The sequence below is a fragment of the Echiichthys vipera genome, assembly GCF_963691815.1.
Source record: "Echiichthys vipera genome assembly, chromosome: 21".
In the NCBI taxonomy this organism is placed as follows: domain Eukaryota; kingdom Metazoa; phylum Chordata; class Actinopteri; order Perciformes; family Trachinidae; genus Echiichthys; species Echiichthys vipera.
In genome coordinates, this window is record NC_139846.1 from 8882081 (window position 1) to 8908266 (window position 26186).

The 26186-nt window shown below is 40.8% G+C and overlaps 1 long non-coding RNA gene across 1 annotated transcript in view; it reads right to left on the bottom strand.

The window, feature by feature from the left end:
- Window positions 1-378: 378 nt before the first annotated feature.
- The window catches only part of LOC310963398, a 54086-nt gene continuing 28278 nt past the window's right edge, over window positions 379-26186 (bottom strand). The window contains exons 3-4 of the long non-coding RNA XR_014593690.1: window positions 1047-1183; window positions 379-922 (exon numbers count right to left, since the gene is read on the bottom strand). This is a non-coding gene — a long non-coding RNA (uncharacterized lncRNA). The remainder of the gene's footprint in view (window positions 923-1046; window positions 1184-26186) is intronic.

The following is a 26186-nucleotide window of genomic DNA, read 5'->3' on the forward strand; positions in this document are numbered from 1 at the left end:
TAGCGAGTGAGATCAAATCGTCCAAACTGGAACTCTCTGGGTAAGAGATGAGCTCATCCTTCAAAAGGTCAGTCAAACCATTAGAAAAAACAGCAGAAAGTGCATCATCATTCCACCCGCTTTCCTCTGCTAAAGTGCGGAACTCAATGGCGTATTCGGCCACACTGCGACCCCCCTGTCGCAGTGCAAACAACCTCTTAGATGCATCTTTACCCCTTATAGGATGGTCGAACAGCTTACGCATCTCCCCTGTGAATGCGGCGTAGGTGGCGGTGACTGGTAACTGCTTCTCCCATGCAGCAGAAGCCCACTCCAGCGCTTCACCTCGGAGGAGCCCAATCAAATAAGCTATCTTTGACCTCTCAGTTGCATAGGTGCGGGGCTGCTGGTCAAAAACGAGTCCACATTGCAATAAAAAGGAGCGACAATGGCCGAGATTACCATCATACCTCTCAGGTGCGGGAACCCAGGGCTCCCGATCGGAGGCGGAGGGTGAGGGGGAGGCGGCAGCAGCAGAGGGCCCGGGCACAGAGGCGACGCTGGCTTGTGAGCCGAGTTGGGCTCGAAAGACAGTCAAGCTGGTGGTAAGAGTCTGTAACCCAGTTGTGATTTCTCTGAGGGCCTTACCATGTTGTCCTAAAACAGATTCTTGATGGGTTATGGCTTGACGTAGTCTGTCCAAATCCGCTGGGTCCGTCATGGCCGGATCGTACTGTCAGGGTTCTGAGGAGGACCCAGAAGCAGATTGGACAAAAAGGCAGTGTTTAAACAGTTTATTTGATAAAGGGTGAGGTGGTGAAGAACAGAGAAGCTGGCAGGCGAGGTTTGGATCCCAGAGGTGTGGAAGGTCCAGAGAGTGGCTGGCTGACAGGCGGTGGGGCTAAGCGGACTGGGCTCCCGGGCTGACTTCCTGGAGTGATTCCTGAGGCAGAGAGACACGGTTAATTGCAGACACGGATTGCAAGGGACCAGCTCCAGCAGGCTGAGGCAGACAGACAACCAATAGTAGCGACGACGAAAAATGGCTGGAAAATGCAGTAGCATACACAATACTTCACAACGATCCGGCGTTCACTGCATGTGTGGCTGCTCCTTAAGTACTGCAGGGGATTGATGAGGAGCAGGTGTGTGGGTGATCTCAGCCAGGTGTGTGAGCAGCCAAAGAAGGACACGCCCCCGAGCACTGTCAGGAAAGTGACAAACACCACAAGACATAACAAAACACCCAAACAGACCTCATGGCCGGGGATTCGTGACACATCTGTGTGTTTAGAATTAATTAGCAAATGTTTTATGCTGATTTCTTTCGCATTTACTGTAGCTAAAAGCATCACTTTGCCTAAATATTGCCTCACAGAGCTGCTAGCATGGCTGTAGACTTCACACAGCAAAACGTTTCTGGACATCCAGGTTTACTTCCATAATATGTAGCCCACTGAATATGTGCAGTAATGTTTATATTATAGTCTTTACATTGGGATGACGTCACTGGTTTTAAAGTTGCTTCATGGGCTCCAGGAAAGTTTTACCAATATGAAAAGTTGATAGGTTAAAAATTCTAAATAGAAAGAGTCATGATCAACCCTGTTTGTAGTTTGCGGTGTCCTTTCAACAGTTTTACAGTCGTTTCTTTTACAATGGTAGTTTGGTTAAAATGGTGGGAAAATGATAAAGTTTTGGGCCGCAGGGGGATTTTTTGTTGCAGTAACGCTAGTGGCCACTGGAAAAAAAGTGTATTCAAGAGTAAGCGGCAGTGCCCTATCCAGTTCTAATCGTACATCCATGGTTCTGAACCAATCTGACCATAGAATGTGTATAAAGACCTTAAATATCAGACTTTTGTGCTGCTTTTGGATGTTCCAATGATAGCCATCTATGTAAAAGTAGAGATACATCGCTAAACAGAGGAGGAGGTCTAAGACGCCACCTATCTCCAATTTACAATGCTGCCCTTTCATCCCTTCCCAGGAGATTCAACAATCTGGCCTCCCTTGACTCCAACAACTGTCGTTAAGACTCAATAGAGCACTAACAAAGTCGAAACCTACTGCCCACCAACGACTGTCACTCTAACGAAGATCGTTGGCGCTTGGAGCACAAAGGGTCCCAGTGACATCATCGGCCTTGTGAGAGGTTAAATACCTGTGTCTCCACACCAGTTAGTTGTACCAGTCCCAGCCTGGACAGATGCGTACATGAACTGATGAAGCCTCTTGGATGAGAGGTGAAACGTCTTCCTAGACAAATAACCAAATCCAGTTGCTTTTGACTAAGATTTCTTTAGGGATAACGATGACCTGGACAAATGAGAATATTCACAGACTTGTTTGAATGATAGAAATGTTAGAACTGAACAACAGGGAATAACATTTATGGGATTAGAAGGCGTTTTACAAGATTTTACTGTTATAGACAAGTTGAATTTGACATATCAAAAAAGTAGGCCCTAATCCTTCTTTTGAGCTAGAAAAAAAAGTGCCCTGATAATCAATCAAAGTAAATGGTAGTTTATGTCAGGTAAAGAAAACATGGATGAGTATTTTTATTGAAGTAATATATCAGCTATATTATGAAAAATGTGTTAAATCAGTTTCATGGCACTAAAGTGACATACAGTTATGTTGACATCTAGCTTAGCCTGTGTGCCTGATTTGCAGCTAAGAACGGTTCCCAAAAGATAAAGTTAAAAGACAGCAGCAGTGCCAAGAAAAGACTTTGAGCCAAATGATTGTTCAGGTGTCTTCCGCTGTCATTTCAAGTCTGAAGACTTTGGCAGGAATGGACAAAAAGCCTGTTTAAAGGAAGGAGTGATCCCATCTGTATTTAAATGCAGTAAAAACAAAAGAATATTCTATGAAACGAATTACGTAGGGAAAGTCTATCAACCAATGTTATATCTATCTTTACTGCATATGGTCTCTGAAGAAAAAGACTATTCTTGGAATATAAACATTAGTCTTATGTATGGACATGTACAGTGGGTAAAATGAGAGTAATGGCCCATAATTTTAATAAATGATTAACCATATGACTAATTGTCTTGCTTCCAATGACAAATGATATGCCACATGCAAGATTTTATGCAAAAATCTTTCAGGATATGTCTTTTTTCCTCCGCTACATGTGCATGTGCATTCTAAACACCTTCGCCCAATGAAACTCCCCAGAGCTTTATAGAATTAGGCATAATATGAGACAGGACGACAGGCCGTGTGTAACTATAAGGCTAACAGCTATGATACGTCTTCTTCCCCTCCGGCAACAGGGTGTACATAACTAAACAGCAGATTCTCAGCTGCAAGGAGAGACTTTCCCAAAGGATAAACTCCTCCAGGAAGCCTCAAAAGAAATTGGTTATTAAATAAGGTAGACCGGAGATAAAGATGTCAGCAGTAATAATGCTTTTCATTTTGACTCTGATCCTATTTGTTCAGAGGGGAGGGCGAGTGTGCAGTCTCACCCAGTTGACATAAGGGTTTCCTCCACTGCTGAGAGACTGATCTGTCAGCAGATACACAGCAATGCCGTCTTTGTCGCCAGGCCCTGGTGAGGACAAGCTAATATAGAAGAAGTGCAGAGGTGGCGCTTTCTTACGAACACACCTACTCCATACATACACACAGACATGACTGAACACAGGAACAGGACTGCTGATGTGTACAGGCCATGGTGGTTACACTGAGTGTAGCCTAGGTTCTCTGCTGTCTTACATACCGTACAGAGCTCTGCCTGTACTCACTGTATTCTTTTTTTGGTTTCCAGAATGTTCTTCTTAAAGGTAGAATTGCTGTTTTCAGGAGAAATGTGTTAAGATCACTTGGATGGGATTAGAAAAAAGGTTGTGGTCTGGCTTAGTACATCTAGGGAAATGAACGACAACAGGAAACAACCCCTGTTCGCCCACGTTTTTTCTTTAAAACATTATTAGAACTCATGGATAACACTAGCAATTGTATTGGAAACACTATGCAGGTTTTTGAAACCCTATAAAAATCAGCAATAGTCTCCTTTACCTGTGCCAGTAGACAAGTCAGTGCCTGTCTGTTTTTGGTTTTCTGGCATGACACAATAATAGTTATGAACACCTCGGAAACAAGGGTTGCCAAACAGTAGAAAGCAGCATTGAAGCTAGTGAAAATGTCACTGAGAAGACAAAGACTAGCAGAAGTTACAGACGGAGGTGACGCAAAAAAGCAAAGCACTCTCCCATCCAAGTGATTGTAAACGGGTTTGTTGTCCAGTAAAGGGCCTTTACTGTAATGTATGTTTCTGTGACCATAAAAATGAGCACCTGCGGGCTGAGGAGGAAAAATACGCTGAAATAAATACAGTGAACTGAAACAGTTTTACAAAACAAATCAACTCTACTCAAATATTATGAATGCTGTGTGGTAAACATAAAACATGAAAGGACATATAAAGTAAATCACCCTGAGACACAAATATTTGGGGAAGAAACTATAAAGGTATCAAAATAACTAAGTACATTTGCATAACTGTTGTTTGAGTTCCTTTGGAGAGATAGTGCCCAAACAGGAAGCAGCAGCCAAGGGAGTTCAAGAACTTTTTATTGCTAATTGCAGTTTGACTGTTACAAACAGTCCCTCTGCATTTTCACACCTAATAGCATCAGTGGTCAATACTTCCATTAGCTCATATAACTGTGATACTCTGGACTCTAAGCCACATCTAAAAGTAGTCAAATAATAAAAGTGCACAATGATATTAGGCTAAATGCATGTAGCAGCCCAGTGTTTTAGCTTATTCTGTAAACCTAGCAGACACTAATGCAGTCTTATACAACAGTCCAGCAATAAATACTACCTTCATGAAGGTTATGATCTTCAGATTTTGTTTTAGAGAGGTGTTGAGTCATCTTTATAGTTATTTTGAAGGCTGTAGTGGTGCTGTTGCATTGCATTGTCTTTTACTGACTGGCGTTTTTATTATTCAACTCCTGTCTGTTCTGACATCCATACTGAATATTATGGCGGCATCAGCCCCAAAACTACTTAACTCTCTTTTTCCTACCGTACATTTCTTCTTTAAACCTACTTGAAACACACTTTCACATACTGGCCTTTAACTGTGCTTAAACTCACAAGCTTCTGTTCTTCCTCTGAAACTTCTGTAGTGGTTTGTCGTCTCTATTTGTGTGATCTTGTTATTTTTATGACTTTTTTGCTTCATTTATTTTTGTTTGATCTTGTATTTTTATTCTGTCTTTGTTCTGTTTTTCTGTCTGCACTTTAAAGCACTTTGGATCAACGGAGTTATAAATGCAGTACAGCAGGTGGAGTTGAGATGATGTAAACGGGGTACACAAAATTAACCTGCCGCTCCAGATGAGAAGCCATCTTTGGAAACTGTTTGGAAAAGGGCAGGAAATTTCCATCTTTTTTCCTTTTTAGGAAAAAACAATATCTGACAGTGTACAAAACGGTTCCGAAAATATTACATACAATCCTTTTCCAGTTTTAATACATATATATGTATGTACCGAAAGGTATTTAAAAGCAACAGAACTTTTGGGGTTTGATTAAAGTGAAAGTCCAGTGTAGAATCATCCCAGGCTCTTGTAAGCAAATACACTCATCAAATAAGCCATCAATACAATTCAACTAACGGAGAAATCCGGGACAGATGCTAACAGTTGCTAACAGCCAAATGCGGCTAACATTGATTAGCTCGCAGCAGTGAGTTGAACACATTTAAACGTCTTTTTTTAAACACTAATACTGCTCCAAATAACACCTAACCTCTGCAGTAGCATGATAAGAGTCTTTACACATTAACAGAAGCACCAACAACGTAGTTAGTGAACCCAGAGTTTATTAAAAGAGGGTTTTGAAAGACTCACAGTACCTACTCGACCGGTACTAGCTCCTCTCGTAGTAAATTCCATTCAAGTCGATTACCAAAAGGAAGGAGCCCATTGATTTATTCCAGCAAAACACTTAAACGTTGTGGTTTATGGCAGTTTGGTGAAATATCTTTACCACCGGTCTATCTCTAGCCAGTTGCTGCACTTGTGGAATGACATTCTTCTGCAAGCACGCCTTCTTTGGGTCAGAAGCTCTTCTGGGAATTATGAAGTTGTCCTTTTCCAAATGTTTGCTGCAGACACGGTAATCCCTCTGCATAAGCTTCTCCATCTGCGTCAATGTCTAGATTCAAAACAATAAGCCACTGGTTTATTAGAGCGCGGTCATTGTACGGCAATGGCAGCCTATGAAAAGTTTCTGGGTTGTAAGCTTTTTAATTTTTGTTTCGCAGCTGGGAAAGATACAAACACAAACCATTCTGTCTCTCTTCACTTCAAGTTTCAGGCTAGTCATCTTTACCTGTGCCTGCACTCACTGTGCGTCTTCTGGCAACACACACCCCCTGCCCCCTGACCACTTGCATGTTGTTTCGGCACTGCAAGAAAGATGCTGATGACTTTTACTATCTATTATTAACTTATATTTCACCAAACTATCAAACCACAAGGTTTACATCTTTTGCTGGAATAAATCACCAATAGGCTCCTTCCTTTTGGATTCTACTTGTAATCTACTTGGATGGACTTTACTACGAGACAAACTACCGGGCCAGTTGGTAAGTCTTTCAAAACACTCTTTTAATAGACTCTGGGTTCACTAAATACGTTGTTGGTGCCTTGGTTAATGTGTGAGGACTCTTATCAGCTGGCGGCCAATGAGCTCAAATGCGGCCCATTAAGTTAAAACTCTTCAGACTCTACAAGGTTCCTTTAAAATCTCCAGGATCTCTATAAACCATACAGCCATAGTCCAACTTGTTGTCTCTCTACATCTCACTCAAGGTTGCTAGAGTGTCAGACTCACTATCATTAGTCCAGCCTACTGATTTTTGTTTAGCCTCCTATCTTGAACTCATTGTTTTTATTCAGACATTACATAACTTTCATGACCACAAATATAAAATGACCAACGATTTTATTTGTTTTTGGTTCGTAAATTAATGTAGAATGGTGGGAGCAAAGTCTCATGGGAAATGTGAACTGCCGATTGCTCCAATGATCGCTCCGCGTTCATCCAATGAACAAATAGGGATGAGTGAAAGAGGGCGAGGTTGAAGTAACTGATTTTCTTACAGTCGAAAAGGAATCGGATTTGCGTGTTTGATTTGCTCAGTTACACCTGATGGAGGGCAAGAAGAGAAAGGAGAAAGGAGGGGCTGAAAAGGCCAGAATGAAGAAAAAGCAGATGCTGGAGGAGAGCGCATCAAAATGGTCAAAAATCAAGGATTTATTCCGAAACAACCAGAACCAGGCGTCAACTAGTGCTGCAGGTGAGACAGGAAAACGATTAGCTCAAGCTTTGACATTGTTGAGAATTCGCAAAACATTTGAGCTGAGCTCTTCATAGATCCTCCTCAGGAGACGCAGTGTCGTCATATTACGGTCTGCACCGGAAGTTTTACACACAGACACACACAAACACACACACACACACACACACACACACACACGCACACACACACACACACACACACACACACACACACACACACACACACACACACACACACACACAAACACCTGCCATTTGTGTCAGAATAACAACAGTCTCAGTCCGTACAGATCAGTGGGCTCTGCAGTCCACCAGTTGTTATTTTACTGATACTGAAAGCATTTGATTTTGTCTTAAAAAAGTATTTTTCCCAAAAATAAATGAGAGGCTTTTTTCTTAATTGATTTGTCAAAGTAGCCAATGTTCAATCCGATCTAGAGGACATACAATTATAGAAATAGCATGTTTTGTGTGATGTGGTTAGGGTGATATAATTTGTTTTTCCTTAAATTTAAATAGCCAAAATTGCTCACCTGATTTGCCTTTGTACAAAAGAGGATTTATTGTGCATTATTCGGTGGGAGAAGATTGGATGCTATTATTTAGGATGTTGATCCAGGTCTATCATACAATGTATTTAATAATTTATTTTGATATCACTGTATATTTCAGCATCTGTTCATTTGTAGCAAACACATAAACGCTTGTACACTCTATTGTCAATTGTGTGATTTTGTCTTTTGCCATCTAGTGGTCATATTTCCGCTAAGTCCTGGTGGATGGGATAGGTTGTGCCAGTGGTGGGTCAGTCGTGACCCGGTGGTGGGCCGGTGCAGTCAGAATGGTCCCACTGGATTGTTGTGTCCCACTCCGCCCCTGTCCATGAGTATGTATCTATTTAACACATTTACACACATAAGTATTTATGTTCACTTGCATACCCACCTGTATACCACCTATATACCTATCAGAATTATTCATATTTAACAGTCTTTCATATGCATTTTCCCACATTTCTACTATTTCCAAGAGGCAGGCACTTTCAAAAAATTACTGGCAGATGATTGGATGAATCATCTGTCCATCACCAGCTATCATAGGCTGTCAGTTTGGAGAAGAATGAAAACATCTATAACACTGAAAGTACCGTTCTTTGCTCTTCTTTCAATTAAGAAATATAACTCATACTATTGTGGCATTTACGCTAACCTTTTTAGGAGCCGCCATTGTTGTTTTGAATGTACAGCCATGGTTGTCACAAAAACTACATCCACACACGTAGCTGCCAGTAGCTCCTCACTGGACTCGGAAACAAACACATTACTTGAAGCCTGACATGATGGATTTTCATGTGATATGTGATCCTGTGATTCGCGTGTGATCTTGTGATAACTTGAGGATCTAAATGCTGGAAGCAGCTGCACCAGTTGACTAATGTTAATATTGATTTTATGTATTTTGACACCGTGGAGCTTTTTTCGACGTTCTTTGTTTATTTGGCTTTCGTTCTTGTTTTGTGGTGTCACACACTACACTCTCGCTTGAAGAATGTTGCATGTTCATATTTATATTGTTAATGCATGCCTGAAACTCAGATACTGCATACTATCAATATATACAAGGCAAAAAGTGTGCTGAAACTCAGACCACTAAAGATGGGGGGCACTTGGAAATAGACCAGGCATTATCCCTGCAGCAGCAGGACCAAGAGCTCTGAGTGGACAATTGACAGCACACCAACGACGGGTGGGCTCGTTAATCGTCAGTCAATGACACATTGGCTGGCTGGAGTTCGATATTAAATAGACTTTCTCAGTGGCAGGCTCTGAACTTTCCCACTCTGAAATTTCGGCAAATACCACAACAAGCTACATGGCTGAAAAACAAACAACCACAAGGGTAAACACGATTTACAAAAGAACAAGCCAATTCTATGAAATATTTATACTTTATAGTTCCTTGTTTCTTTTCCTCAATTTCTTTTGGATAAAATGACCAAAAACCACAACATAATATAACACCACAAAAAAAAAACAGTAACAGTTTTAAGCTGTTTTAAGCCCACTCTCCTTCAAGAGGTGTTATTGTGACTTTATAGCTTGGTTTTATTCTCCATATAACAGGGTCCAGTGTCAGGGCCATAACAGCTGCTGCTCATTTTACAATTCTCTCTTTAATGTACAATCCTGGTCAGCTTACATAAATATACACTGTTCTCACAAAAATCCTTTTTTAACTGGTTGCTGTCTCTAATGTGACCAGGGACCCTGAGCTTAAACTGAGGGCCAAGGATTTGCCAAGGCTGGGCTAAAGTTGCCTGAGCAACAGTCTATTTTCCTCTACTTTCTCAGCTGCCCCTCTGGAGGAAAAAGTAATAATTGTTTAGTTTTGCTGTTATGGTTGCATAAATACTAGTTAGACCAAATTAAATCACCATATCATCCAAACAAGCTTTTTGATTGAAATGCAATCCAGAACCATAAAACTGGTCTGTAACTTTTGGGCTGTAAGTTACAGAAATTAAATATTTTTTTCCTTAGTTCTGGGGTCTGGACGTTTCTATCCATATAAGCCATTTGGCTCAGATGTATTTTCCACCATTTTGAACTGTGTTAAGATCTTTTTTCCCACTACTCCTACAAATTTTGTGCAATCATCACCAAACTTGGTACAGAACATCTCTAGTCTAAGCTGGAAAAGTTGCCTCAGATTTTTGATATTCCGTAAAGTTTTGCTCCAGCTGCCACCCAAAGTTTGGTCAAATGCTTTGGCTGGGCTTTTATTACAAGAATCATCATTTTTCCTGAACACTTTGTACTATTGCTACCACATTTGGTGGTCATCTGACTATATGATGTCTGAGTGAACATGATTGGTGTCTAGTCCATAGGTGGTACTATAGCAGCATCATCTGACTATAAAGGAAGGAATCTCTGTCTGTGTAGGCCTATGTATGCATGACCCTCCTTTGCATATCACAAGAAGCGCTCATCCGATTGATGATGCAAGCAGCGCTTTCAGGGTCAAGCAATCAGCACTCACCGAACGGGCATGCATTCTGAGCAGTCACACACTCCAATCTGGCACCCTCTCCAACAACGTTGCTAGCAGCAATACAAGAAGCCAACTGGCATGTCCCTAGCGGGCACTGCGGGTGTATAATTGCCGTCATGTATTATTTGGCACTGAGTGAGTCATTTTAAAAGCAGAATGAGTAGGATTTGCCAGGATTTGTAAACATATAAAGTTGGCCCCTCCTCTCCACCAGGTGAAAGTCTTGTTTTGGAAGAAGCTTTGTCATCTTGCCATTTTTGCTTTGCAATATTTGCATTGCAAGGTGAATAGATTGCAGGGAATAAATATGAGGAAAAACAATGGAATAGTCTACTTAATAATTCATTACATTACATACACGATGTGACTCAACTTATAAGTAACGAGACCCAACCCTAACCCTTTCTTCTAACCTAACCCTAACCTTTCATAGGTAGCTAGCTCTTAAGTATTAACAAATGCGCGGTATGCCAGTTTTGTTCGTTGACTTATTTGGTAACCACATTCTGAGATCTACCTGCTCTGTACGCCATTTCATAACTTCCTCTTGGATACATGATCCGGCAATTAATCGTTACTCTTGTAAGGTTGCCATTTTTTTCATTTTAGAGCAACAGACACAAATGCCTGTGTTTATCCCTACTGAGGACACGGAGACTCTTTTCCCAATATGGAAGGCTTTCAACAGACTAAAAACATTCACAGGGTGGATATTTTAATGGTTGATTCCAGTACGTTAATATCCTTAAATGTGACTATTTTCAGGCCAACGTGATATAAATGAATAAAGGACTAAGGCTGGCCGTTTAGGATTTTCATGGTTCGATAACGGCTAAAATAAAACCTAATCAGAATCCAATCCTTTCTTTATTGAACTCTACTGTGTTTTATCCTACTCAGCCTGCTAGCTAGAGCAGCACTTCAGCATGTCACTCCATATGAGAGTGAAAATGAGTGTCTGAATGTGAAAAAAAACTTGGCCGCACCTTGAGTGACTCAGACAATAAGTCACTGATTGCTTAGCTACAATGGTACTTATCGTTAACAAAGGACAGAAAACACTCAGCAGCAGCTTTTTATTTTGGGCCGCCACTAACTGTCACTTTCACCATCAGCTGTCCTTATATAATTGTGTGAGTAACTTGATAACAGGCTAAAATTAAACTCGTCTCTTCAAAGTATAACCACAGTGAAGTGAGTGATGCACCTTCTCTGTAATAGATCACTTCACATCAATTTCAGGAGCCTCATTCTCCCACTTAATCTTTCATTAATATCATATCAATAATTCAGGCTTAGAAATCTAATATTTTTGGACCAGGACCTTCAGTATTTAGATCAAGGAGCTTGTGAAAGATAAAGCGACAGCTGTTATTTGGATGTGACGGATGCATATCTTATCAACACTTAGGTAAATATAAGTATTTAACACCCCAAACAAACATTTTATGGCTCATTATTTTATTTAATGAATTGTATATAACTGCTCAATGCTGTTAAAGAATCTTTGTCTGAATAATATACATCTAGAGTTAGAAAGGTTTCTTTATTTAAAATCCTAATCAAAACAACTTTTGATAGTCTTTGTACACAAAATCATGTGAGTTTTGATAGCCATGCATGTTCAAGCCAACAAATGCATCTTTTTAGGTGCCAATGTGCTCCTTGGTATAAATTAGTTCTGGCAAATAGTGTGTGGCCTTAAAAGGAGAATCTTTTATAAGAAACTTGGCCCAACAGGGGCAGAGACAAACTTTGGTCATTTAGCACTGCCAGGTTTAACTAAACTAATAAGATTACTTCTGCCTCTGGAGCAGCTCTGCCTCTGAGAAATGTATATATGACTAAAACTCCAATTTGCTTAATGCAAATAAAGTGCAGCACATTGTCTCTTTAGGCCTCCCCTCAGCAATGTTCTTTTGCCAAACAGACTTGATTTATCTTCCTTCTCCCGTGCAACTGGGTCATGTAAATCTATATATTTAATCACACAGATCACACAGTTAAAATGAATACTGAAAGATCTTTTCCATGTTACTAATATTCACTTTTGGTGTCAAAAAATGCAATGAAGTGATAATACTCCTAAGATGTTGTACTGTTGGTTATGAAGTCAATTTCAACTTAAAGCTGCTATAATCAGAATGTTCCATATTAACACTGTATCAAATGGTGTGTTGAGGTGTCTCTTGTAATGGCAAAGCCACACATCAGACTCTGCAACTCTACTGGGCAAATTGGCATCGTTCAGCTCACTGTTGAGCCTGCAACTTTAATGCTTTAGTTCAATCTCATGGCTCTCATCAGTATGGTTGTACTGTAGGTTAGTAACTATGCGGAGAACATCATGGAGAATTTAGCAGCTAAAGAGCCAGATATTTTTCTGAGGGGAAGACCAAAACTGAGCTGAAATGAGGGTAAAAATAATGACATTCATCAGGTGGCCAGCCGGGCACACAAAATGCTAAATGTCGCTCCATATCTGCTGGATGTGGAAATAAGCAACTGTTGATAACATATCAACTTAAATGAAGATTACTGTATGTCAGTGCTGTGTTTAGAGCTTGTTTCCACTGCCCCCAACTGCCAGAAAAGAATACTTCATCCCAGTTTAAAACATTAAATAATAAAGAAAAAAATGAAACTGGAATCACATTAACTTGTTAGAAGTACTGTATGTGGTGAGTAATTAGTAGCCAGAGCAGTGATGAGAAAAACACTGAGTCAGTTATTAATTCTTACTAGTTTACAGTCTGTTGAACACAGAGTAAGCAGCATATGTTAAAGTCACTGTCCATAATGTCAGAGAAGCCTTAGAAAAGATTAATTCACCACAAATTGGAAATTGGAAAAATAGAGTTTGGCATATGGTGTTATGCACTGCTTACAGATATCATATAGAATTGGAAAATAAGGTACAACCGCATTTTCTATGTACATCTTTAAATCAACACTTCTCAGCAAAGCAGATGTACAGTGATTTTGCCACCTGGATATAGGCCTAATTTATTAGAAAATCATAAGTATTGCATGAAATTTGCTTCACAGCTTATTATCAAAGTGGGACAGACTCGTTACCTGTCCCCTCTGGTGCCAAAGTCTCTCAACAAAGAGTCTTAGGACATCACACGCAATTTACAATGTTTTTGCATTGGCTATAGCTCCATTTACAGGTTGTCAGAGACAACAGAGCTTAATTAAAAAGAGCAATTATCAACGTCATTAAGGATGAGAAGTCAACTCAGGCATCTCATTTAATTAACTAGCCTTTACCAAGCTGCTTAACACTGCTGAAAAGTGAATCTCTACTTATCGTTTCTGCTTTTACAAAAACACACACAACAGAAACACCATCGTTTTTGGTTCTTGGGTTCATCTCAAGGTTACACACACCTGTATTTGTTTGTATTTTACTGTACTGTGGACCATCATTCTTTTACTTTTGGCTAAAAAATGTATGAAAAGTGTACAAAAAGGTGTGACAAGACCTTGACGTGATTCTTTATAAAATTAGAGAGTAAGAGTCTGCAGCTCTACTGGGCAAATTGGCATCGTTCAGCTCACTGTTGAGCCTGCAACTTGTGGCGATTCCTCCAAGACTGCAAGGGAAGCTCAGCTTTCCCTAAAATATCACCCAAAAAAAGTGGTGAAATATGCACTGCTGTGTGTAGCCTTCATCTTTTGTTCAGAATCAGCTACTTATCACTGGTAACCGGAATAACTTCCTTCTCATTCATCCCCACAGCTCCACAGCGATTTACACAGCGATTTACACAGTCGGACGCTCAGCTTCTACTGACTTCAATGGGGAAGCGTAGAGCGGGTTGTTCCACTGCAGCCAAGCTAGGCGCTCATTGGATAAATGCTGGGCTTTGTCCCGCCCATCGGACACTCAGGGTCTCTGGGGGTCTATGGGACAGTGGGCTGGCCCGGACTTGATTGACAGCTAAATGTGCGAATCAGTGATCTTGAAGAATAAACATCCAGCAGAGCATTTTCTAGGTTTTTCATTCCGTTGTTCTGAACTTATCCGGAGACTTTACCGATCCCCAGCAACTTTCTCTTTGTTAAAAATGACTAGTGTTGTGTTTGGCGCCTCTGTTCTGTCACTCTGCGGTTTCTTTCCCCAACGAGCAGCAGCAGCTGCGGAGTTTCTCCCCCCGTCGGGATCACTCACACTCACAGGCGGTCACACTTCCCAGTAGCCTGGCGCAGCAGCTCCAGCTGGGGCCAAGGCCGTTTAAGCAGCCTAGCTCTGCTGCCATTGAGAGGACACTGGTCAATTCCCTGGAAAAGATGCCTAGTTGGTACGACAAGGCCGGAAAATTTAGCTTCCCCTCCTTGAAAGACCAGCAGCCGTCACTGGTATGCAGTCGCCCCAAAGGCAATGTGAGGCACAACAATGCTGGCAAAATGGAAAGAAAAGGAAAAACTGATATTCTGAATTTGCTTTAGTAATTTGCTTTAGTAATTTTTTTAGATGCGGTTAGATGACTGAGGTATCGTGTTTACTGGTATATTACAGCCACGTGTAGCCTATAGGGCCAACTTCTGACTAAACTGCACTGTAGCCTAGTTTATTTGCTCCAAGACAGTTGAAAGAAAAACCCTAATTACTCTTTTGATTTTTTTGGAACATTTCAAAAGTTCACTTAAAATTCTCTTGGCACTTGAATGGAAACAAAGCTTCTGATCTCAACTATTGGATGGCGCAAAATGTTCAAATGAAGAACTCAAAAAAGGAACTCAAATCTGTCTGTGTCACACCATTCTGATTGGGATTCTGGCATGTGTAGAGTATTTCTACTGAAATGACTTAATGGTGCTAAAGGGAAATGATGTCAGTAGGACTCTTTCTCTAGTTATCATGAATGTCTCTACCAATGTCTGTACCAATCCATCAAACGGTTAATAGCTGATATTTCAATCTGGACCAAAGTTGTGGATCAACCAAGACAGAGAAAAATGTCTATAAATGTGTAAATGAACTTATAAACTGCGGCTAAGGATGAGGCAGAGCGACAAAAAGGACACAACAGCTCGGCTCAGCCTATTAACCTTGACTTGGCGTGCCAATAAAACCTACAAACACCTTAACCAGTGATGCATATGACCTCTGCATGACATTTAATTTTGCATCCACACACAATATTAGTTTTGGTCTGCACACACATCACATGCCAGTATGGCTAATTCTTCTCACACATTATGCACACTGGATAAACTGGCCCTATTGATTAAAGGGTGTTTTCAAACCTGGTTGCTCTCGGTTCTTCCTTCTTGAATAAATCAATGCATTCACCTCAGTAGGACTCTGAGGTGACACTGGTAACACAACCCAGTCAATGGGCCCCCCACTCGTTGACCAGCATTCACCTCATTGAACCTGCCACAAGCTCTCAAGATGTGAAGATTGAAACAAAGCCGCACAACTGGGAGAACATTACACCCAGACCTTTTTAATTACATATGCCCAAATAATAATCCTCAGATCCCAGAACTCAAGGAGTTTTGTTCTTCAGCTATCAGCTGTGTCTGTGTCTAACCTTGAGTCACTGTAATTATATATTAGGTTCCTATAAAGGGGCCCAGCGGCGTAGTCTGGCTGCTGAAATGTGGGTTGTGAGTTTTTTGTGTTCTTTTCTTTAATCTAAAATATAGTTAAGGGAGTCAGGGGCCAGACAGGACACAGCTCTACATCACCCACTGGGGTGCCTGTCCGCTGTAGCCACAGGGTCCAGTTGGGTGATTTATACCACAATACCAATGGCTGTGATGGTAATATACTACAGGTAATTGAAAAGAAAATTGAATTAGGTCAACAGAGGCAGTGACAGTCATTGGATGTTACACAAAGGCTTTACAACTACAACATCATTCTGCCGCACTTGCCCCATTAAGTATCTTGCTGCCAATTCTAATATCAAACAACTAGATAATTGTCGCCATATTTCATTGAGACTTAACGCACCCTGAAAATGTTCCTCAACCTATTGTGATACACACACTGTAGCACTGATACAATGAGATAAGACCTTATCTTTCGAGTTTCCTTTTCTGCTGTGTGCTGGTATCCTCAGGGGAAGTGGCATGGATAGTCCCTGAACTGTCATGATGCACTGACATCATGTACTGACATCGTGACAGGGGCCAGAGGGGTGGCCAGGGGTGGAGGTATGCTACGTCATCCCTGGTGGCCCCCCTACCCGAGTCAGAAGGTGAGAGGTAGCTGGCTTGTTAGTATCATGGATGGATTACTGAACAGGCCTGGAGGTCCTGGAGCAGAGCCACATGGAAACATAAAATGACCAGAAAGAGATGCAAAATGACCACAAAAATATGCAAAACGACCAAGAAGAGGTGCAAAATGGCCACAAAAAGATGCTTAATGACCACAAAGAGATGCAAAATGACCACAAAAAGATCTTAAATGACCACAAAGAGACGCAAAATGACCACAAAAAGATGCTAAATGACTACAAAGAGAGACGCAAAATGACCACAAAAAGATGCTAGATGACCAAAAAAAGATGCTAAATGTCCATAAAGAGATGCCAATTGACCGCAAAAAGATGTAAAATGACCACAAAAAGATGCAAAATGACCACATAGAAGTGCAAAACACCTACAGAGACACCTAGAGACGTGCAACATGACTAGACACAAAACGACCACGAAGTGACATAAAATGACCACAAAGGCATGAAAAAAAAACAGATGCAAAATGAGCACAAGGAGATGCAAAACAACCTCATAGATACAATAAGATCACAAAGATGTGTAGAATGAACACAGAGAGACGTAACAGGACCACAAATTATGCAATGTGGGTGTCTTGCTCTCATGTAGGAGGGCGTGGCACCTTTAAGATATCTGTCAAGAGGTTATTTCTTCTAATCTATCCATGTATTAAGTGTAAGTACAATGCAATGTGCAATATTTAATGTTTAAAATGTTATTGATTAGCCTGAATAAATAATGTTATTGTTATCAATGTACAGTTTATAAATGCCAAGAACCAGAGCTTTTAATGTGAAACGTTTCTAACCTTGCCCATCAGCAGTGTATATAATAAGCATGTGTGCAGTGCATGTGAATCACGAGTGCACACATGCTGGAGTGGTGCTAAATGAGCTCCTCTTCCATGTCAAAGACTTAAATATTAATCTAATACTTTGCATTAATAAAAAGCCACCTAGAATGTTAACGGTAAATTGTGAAGCGGGCTATAATTCACTCTAACCATTTCTAATGACACACAATGTAATTAACAGATAACGACATTAATTAATTTGGATTTAACGCAACACCTTTGTGGCTCTGAAGTCACTTGTTTACTCGAATTAAGCCGTTTTGTTGATGCATAGCCACAAGACCTTTTAAGTGCAATGGAGACGCCTGTGAGCTGGGTATGAAATGAGGGGGAAAATACTGTCCAGACCGTGATGCACTCAGGGAAAACATAAGACGTTTGGCATGGATCCAGGATTTGCCTTTTACTTATAGCCTTGTCACAACTTGTTTACAGCATTCTGCACAACTTACTGTAATCATTTTGTAAGGTATGTGTATGGAAATATGCACTTTTATGTTTTTATGGAGCTTGAATTACTAGAGTAGTCCCACAGCTTTGTAGAGCACAGACATGAATAAAAATGTTTATTTCTCTGTACTGAGCATGCTCTGCCCAATCATATGCTGTCAGTCATTATTATAACATAACCCTGACAGCCTAAGTGAAACAGCAAGGCAGTTTCCATGACTTCAAGACTTTTCTTGGATACGCTCCAATGAGTCTTTCCGCCATGAAACAAAACTGAAATGCGATTTTTTTTGTAGTACACACCTGCTACTCAGTTATTGTACATTATAACAGCAGTCGTGAGAGAATATTGACAGAGCTCAGCCAGAATGAGCACATTACTTTTATGCAGCAAAATGTTGGATTATTACATCGTTTTTCCCCCCCCAGCTCAGTCAAATAAAAGTCCACAGCTGCCTGTGTAGAAAAGGACAATGGGAAATGAAAATATAATATGCATTGCTTTCATTCACACAATTATTGCCTCACACGTGGAAGACGGTAATATGAAATATCCCTACAACAGCTGGGTCGCAGGCTTTTCGCAGCATGTTGAATATATTCATGATCTGGCCACAAGATGCTAAGCTCTCCCTCTCTGATTCCTTGTATCCTCTCCTTCTTGCATCTGTGAGACTGATCAGCTTGGACAGCTTTGTCTGAGGGGGAAACAGGAGAGGAGACAAGAGTGAGACAACTGTAGTCTCCTGCTGAGAAAAGAGAGGAGGTAAAGCAGGAGAAGAGGGTGGCTAGTAGATAAATAGACTAATCTAATTTGTTACCTCAGCCAAATGTATTCCAAATCCTCCTCTGTGCCTCTCCATCCCAGCTCGTGGTGGATGATGTTAAAATGTTTGGGCAGGAAGGGACACAACTGGGAAAGAGCTCGCCCAGAGGAAGATCAACACTATCCCGCGGTCCTCTCTGACACCTCGCACAATCTGTATTCTGCATTTAAAACCTTTGCCCATCCCCGTGCTGCAATGAAATGCATATACTTATGCAAATCAGAGTCTGCAGAATAACCCATTACTCTAATAATGTATTGATAGTAATATATATCGCCAGTGGAAATTGAAACTGAGAGATTTTGTCTCATCGGAGCAGGAACCAAAAGTACAGATCAATTTAAAATGGCAAATGACTGTGCTCCCTGAGCCCATTTCTAAGAAGTGAGTAACAGATCTCTGATCATAGGCTATTACAGCCTGGTCAGGCAGGGGCTAGGGTGCCTGTGGAATACAGAGAGCACTCCTTGACTTTTACATCAAAAAGACGCCTCTGAGAAAGTCCTCAGAGCCCTGGGCACCATGGATCTCAGGGGCCGCACCACATGAGGAGTACAGTCGAGTCTTTGGTTTCATCTTTCTCTCTGGTCTTTATTAATGGCGGCAGGATTCTAATTCAGAGAGTTGTGCCGAGTTCACTGATGCTAATCACACGTGCCTGTTTCAGACAGAGGGCGCCCATGGCGTCTGAGGAAATGAGTACAGTGAAAGAAAGGCTGCAGCCGTTTGAAGGGCCAATGCTGGGTCAAAAATCTTTAAAATTTAAAAATTCTTTATAACTGAGATAATTACTGATTTTTGAAGACACTGATAGGGGAAGTTTCCTTAACAGTTGGTGGCTCTGATTTTCAGTCAGGTGAAACCATCAACCCACTGCAGAAAAAGACAACGCCATGAGCAGATGTAATTAAAACTCAAACAAACAAAAACAACATAGGAACAGGATGGAAATGCAGCACATATGTGTGTTTAATGTATTAATTTCAGGAAGGTTACAGTCTCCTCATCACTCAACAGCTGGAAATGGCGACCGGAAGTGGTCCGCGACAGTTAAGTTTAGTAAACAAAAGGTGACGGTTAGGGTTAGTCATCTTAACGACTTGGTTAGGATTAGAAAAAACGGTTGTGGTTTTGTTTGGTACTTCAGGGAGACGGACTACGGTCCCCCAGGTGAAAGTCATGTGGTTTGGAATCAGTCCACCTGCCAGAACTTACTCCCTGCATGGAGTTTAGCGCTCTTATACTACCTGTCACCTGATTTCCTTCTTTGCTCTGTAATGTTATTTCTACTGTAATAAATACCTGGATTATATATACATTACAGTGCAGTATTTTCCATAGGTATATGGACGGAGAGTGAATGAGAGCAGCCATACTTACGTACATTATTGATCCCAGAGGGGAACCTAGATGTTTTACTATCACACATCACACACACACACACACACACACACACACACACACACACACACACACACACACACACACACACACACACACACACATGCACAAACAGGACCTACACACATGGGGTGATGGAGAGATGTGAGATTGAAGTGGCTGCCCATGTCCAGGCGCCCCCAAGGCAGTTAGGGGTTTGGTGCCTTGCTCGAGGGCACCTCAGCAATGCCCAGGAGGCAGATTGGCACCTTCTCCACCTACACATTCCCCACAGACTGAGCTTCAGCCGCCCCAAGCAGCTTTGGGTAACTGCTTCAGTAGTGGGCCAATCATATGTCACATTAAATCAAAGAATGCTTGCAGTGAATGGCTGCGAGCAAAACCACACACATTTTTTTCTAGATCTAGGAAAAAAAAATATTGAATGCAGACATCGTTTAACCAGAGGAGCTCCTACACTACTCGATACTCAGTCCAACAGGTAACCTTCCGTTGCCTTAAACTCACCTTCACATTTGATGAAGGTGACCAAATGTGGAATTTGGTAAGTAAGGAAACATTTCTGATTTTATTTGCTATACAGTCCATACAAACAAAGATGTATTTCCTTTGTTTTCCCCAAATGTCAAAGAAATACTAGTAATAGTATGTTAATCAACATGGTGAAATTGTGATTGGTTTCAATTTGACCCCAGAGAATAAAACTCCAGCAACAAAAATCCAGATATATTAGGGATTCAGGAGAGCAGTGCTGCGTAAAAAGTGTTGTCGACACCATCACAGATATAGAGCAGATGAATATCCATGGTATTTAATCAGCTGGAGTCTCTGAGAACCCAAACAGAAGTACTGTCATCTGTCAACATGTCACCAGTTCAAAAAAATGTAATAACATAAAATAAGGAAAAGTCATTTAGTGTCATGGTGATAAAGAAATGTTAAGTATGTTCTGGTTAAATAACATTGAGGTTAAACATGTCCTTTTTTCACGTCCTTCAATTGCAGAGTATAAGAAGCATAAGGATGTTTTCAGCAGGAGCAAATTGTTTTAATTATTCAGACGCCTCGCAGAAAATGAAAACTCCATGTGTGAGATGAAAATTCACACGAGCTGATGCAAATGAAAACCTTTTTGATCTGACAGTCGAAATTGATGGGTGGGTCTTTAGATCACTACACCGGTGTGATGAGAGATGAGAGAAAAGAAATTTGAAATTCAAATTCCCATCTTATTACGTGGGGTGTGTGTTGTCAGGTATACGGCGGCACTGAGAGTGGACATACAGTGAATGTGGAGTGCATGATATAAATTGCTATTTTGAGAGCCTTGAACCTCCGACACCATCATTGTGCAATAACGACCGCTCAGCCCCTCTCCTCGATATTTCTGTCATTCTAACAATATCCCTGCCTGTACAACCCTCCCCAGGTCAACCTTAAAGATTTGGGCCTTAGGGGCTATAATATTTTGCATCAAAATGTTGCAGCATTTCTGGGTTCAACAGCATGCATAAACATAAAAAGGGCCGTGTTTATATACCAGCGCCTTTAGTGCGTTCTTATTGATCAAAGTTGACAGCTACACATGTTGGATAAAGAGAAACATCCTGATGATGTATTTTTTTCTTGCATTATTTATCATGGCTGGCCTGGTAGGGTGACATTCCCTGAGGTAATATGTCTCCTGATACATTATATCAGACAAATCTCTGGCTCACTCTGGAGAGTTTTATAATGCATTCATTTGCTGTTATGCAACATCTATGTTTTAGGTCGGGGAATCTGTGTGTGTGAAATCGCCGCAGAGTAATATCTACTGCTAATTTCATGTTTTATTTATTATCAGATTGCAGAGGTCTTAGAAGGACTTGCATTGTGAGTTTGCAGAATTTGTAGAGCTGGCTTTATGTATTCAAGAAAAGGTCTCAAGAAAAATTGTATGGCACATAATGACATATTTGTGACTATGACAACCAATAACAGGGTAATCTAAAAGGGTATTCTGATTTTGGACAGCACGGCCCTAGAGTTGCAGGAATCATGAGAGCCAGATTTTAAAGAGATGTCAAACACTGGATCCTACACATCCCATAATGCAATTTGATAGTCTTTCATTAGACCCTCTTTGATTTGTATCAAAATATGGAGTGCAATCTGAGATTTCTATTATTTTCTTGAACAACTAATTGTTATTGCCTTTAACAACCACTGTTTTTGCAGTGGATCCTACACATCCCATAATGCAACTTGATGGTGTCTTTCTTTGAACTCGAAATTTCTCAAACCAAATATGATGATATCATCAGGGTTATTATTCAGACGACACTATCCTGTACAACAGTCTCTCAGACTGAGCACTCCGTTTTTCTTGTTACAAATATTTTTAAAAGAAACAAAGGTCCCTAAAGGCCTCAAACTGGGGACATTTGGATTATGCATGTACATCCAGTACGTGTGTACAGGATTATGTTATGTTTGTTCATTTTAAGCTCAACAAACTATTTTTGCCACATCCTTTAGCAGACAAAATCTCAGCGGTGGATAGTTCAAAACCTCAGCAGATAAAACCAAAATATTTTGTAAGGGTCTATTAGAAAAATGTGTTGGGTTTTTTTGCTATTTGGGTGAACTTACCGGATAATATGTAGAAACTGCAACCAGTCGGACTGTAGGTAAAAACAAGAAGCAGCAGGCTGACATTACTTATGTCCTGAAGCAGATAGTCAATCATTATATTTAATCAACTACAAGATGCCAGATTGGATTAAGATGGAATTATTAACATGCTACTTTCCAATGCTTGTAAACAGTGTAATGGGTTTATGTACATAATCAGGGGGAGGACAATAATGAGATTATTGCATGTAAATACAACTATAGTACTAATGACATGCTCAGCTCTGGTTGTCTGATGGTGCTCTGATTAGCTGCTATAGACCCTCGTCGAGATGGAGCATTAGATAACACTCAAGTGACTGAAAGATTTGGCTGCCTGGAGTTTACGGTGTGTGAGTAAGATGTACTAAGAGAGACAGGGAAAACAAAGTGATTTCAGGGATTGAAGATGTTTGGAGTGTGTTAAACAGTCCCGAGTTGGGTTCGCAGTTGTTGTAAAAACTGTGAGATTGCAGCCAAAGCACCTACTGCGAAAGATCCCACAGGATACACGGCTGTTTGGGTGTCAAGCTCATTATATTCACATTTGATATGCAGAATCGACACATCAGCAGGAGCAAAATCTCAGCTTTTTCTTCTTTTTTATTGCAATACAACTAAGTTTTGCTCCCTGGTTAATGATGGATCATTTCACATGTCACATACTGGCATGTCTATATGTATGCTGCTGAACTGAAGAAACTGAATAAAAGAATAAAGTTATTCATATGAGACGATGCAAATGAATGGATAAATCTTCTTTGATGTTGTGATAAAGTGCATGTTGACGGCTTTTCACCTTGCACTTGCTTGCCATTTTTCAGATCACCAAATAAGACTTTTGGCTCACCAAATAAGACTCATACCGGGCATTCTGGTCACATTCACACCTGGAAGCTGTCCAGTACAACCACAGTCTGCTCTGCTTTAGCATTGAAGACCTCTACTGGAGCAATTGGGATTAAGGGTCTGCTCAAAGGCCACTTCAGTATGTATGTGTCTATGACAGTGTCGGAAAAAAATCTTAGCATAATAGGCATCATAGAAGTAGTCTCAAATTGCCAGACCTAACACCACAGAGCTGTGTGCTGGCGGCATGAGATAACGGTCTGGGATAAGTGAAAGAACGTTCTGGCTTGTGTGTATTTCTTTAAAGCAATCACAATCATTGTGGGTGGTGCAGCGGCGGTGCCCTCACAAGAAAGATAGATAATGGAAGGGAAGGTGAATGCTGGCTGAAATAGTTGGCCAAGGGCAGGCTTTATACAAACAGACTACATCCATATACTGTATATATATATATATATATATATATATATTTATATATATATATATATATGTATTGTACTTAAATATCATATGTGTTCAATATGTGCACTTGAGGAGGTAGTGGGTAGAAGGGTAGTGCATAGGCTATGTGCACAAAAATCCCAAAGTAACAGAATGATGCAAATAACACAGATGCCATGCAAGATAAAGACCAGTGTGGAATCTAAGACCTGTATGACATCCAGAGCTAAGGTAGGCGAGATGAGTCATTTGTAGTGGTGAGCAGAGGATGAGTGGCAGTTGTTGGCACAAACGCGTTGTTTTAACACCCATTGAAAAATTGTTTTTGCCTCTGTGAACTCCAGCTGCAATCTTGTCATGAGCAGCTGATTTGCATGACAGCAGAAATGTGTGTTTTCAGCTTTCATTACACTCATATACAGTCAGCACCATGCAATTTGCTCTTTTCATATCGATTGAAAAATGATGACTTAATTATGATAATTCAGTTTTTGCGTTGCAATTTCCCCTCTCTCCACAGAGAATTGTAATTAATCCATTACAAACAACACCTGTTATTCAATATGTTGATGAAGACACCTCTGAGGTAAAACATTAAAATTGTGGCAATAGCAGCACAGCGCATCAATGCGTGTGACTTGTACTCTTCAAAGGGCCGATTAAGCTATCCTGATTGATTTCCCCCGATGAATCATAATAGCGGCGGTGGGTAAACTCCAGCAAAGACTGGAGACGGGCAGAATGTGCATTTTTCATCCCTGAAAAGACAGGAGTGAATTTGTGGCAGTTTGCTTTGAGTTTATACATGGTGGTAATTGTCATCCTGTAATCTTATCTTTATTTCAGCATTCATTTATGATAAATAGTTTAACACATTGGGAAATATTTGCTTTCTCGCAGAGAGTTATATAAGAGTACATTATACATACATACATACAACACATATGTGTCTGTTGAATACAAAGCTAGCTTGTAAACTAGCTTAGATTAAGCTAAGCTCCTACTACAGGACTTCAAAAAGCGTCAGTCTCGCTCCTACCTGACTGACTGGCAAAAGGGGCACACACCACTAGATCAGTGCCAGTGGTCACAGCGTATAGGAAAGCTTCACTGCCAATTCCCATCTGCACTCAAAGCTCAGGCGGTGGCGTAGAGCTCCACAGCGGCTTTTCCTCTGGACAGGAACAGAGCTTTGCCATACTGCTCAGCTGGTCCCTGCTGATGGCAGCCTCGTGGCAGGAGGGCCCCCAGTATGTGTCTTCCGCTCTCATTGGCTCTTGAACTACGCAACAGATATACATACTCAAGCGCCAATACGCAGTCACCGAGCTAGTGCTGATTTGCCTCCAATCTGGGGCTTTTTTTCAGAAAGCTTTCGGGGACTGGAAAATCAGGGCTAAAGTCCTGTAGTGGGTAGCTGGTTAGCTTAGCATAGAGAATGGAAACAAGGGGAAACAGCTAACCTGGCTAAACACGTTAAGTCTCATTAGTTTAATTGGTGGACTTCAGAGGTTGTGGCAGATAGAATTTACAAACTTTCAGATAAACAGATTCAGGCTAGCTGTTTCCCCCTTGTTCCCTGCCTCTATGCTAAGCTGTAAGTCACATTCCCATTGCTTTAGCCATCACTATAGTCAATGTTACTTTTGTGGTTGCTTGCATCTCTGGAAGTGTGTCTGTCTGTCTTTCTGTCTGTCTGTCTGTCTTTCTGTCTGTCTTTCTCTCTCTCTGTCATCTGTCCCTCTTTTCTCTCTTTTTCTCTCCTTTTCTTCCTCCCCAACCGGTGCAGACAGATGTCCGTCCTCCATAGAGCTGGGTCTGTCCGACGTTCCTGCCTGTTAAAGGGAAGGTTTTTGTTGCCCCCGTACTCTATGGAGGAATTGTTGGGTCTATCTAAATCATAAATAACTCATAGAGTGTGGTCTATACCTACTCTGTAAAGGGTTCTGAGATAACTTTTGTTATGATTTGGCATTATAAATAAAATTGAATTGAATCAAATTTAATTGAATTAAGCTAAGCTAACCAGCTGCTGGCGGTAGCATCAAATTCATCGTACAGACATGACAGTAGTATTAATCTTCTAAGCTACACTCTGCC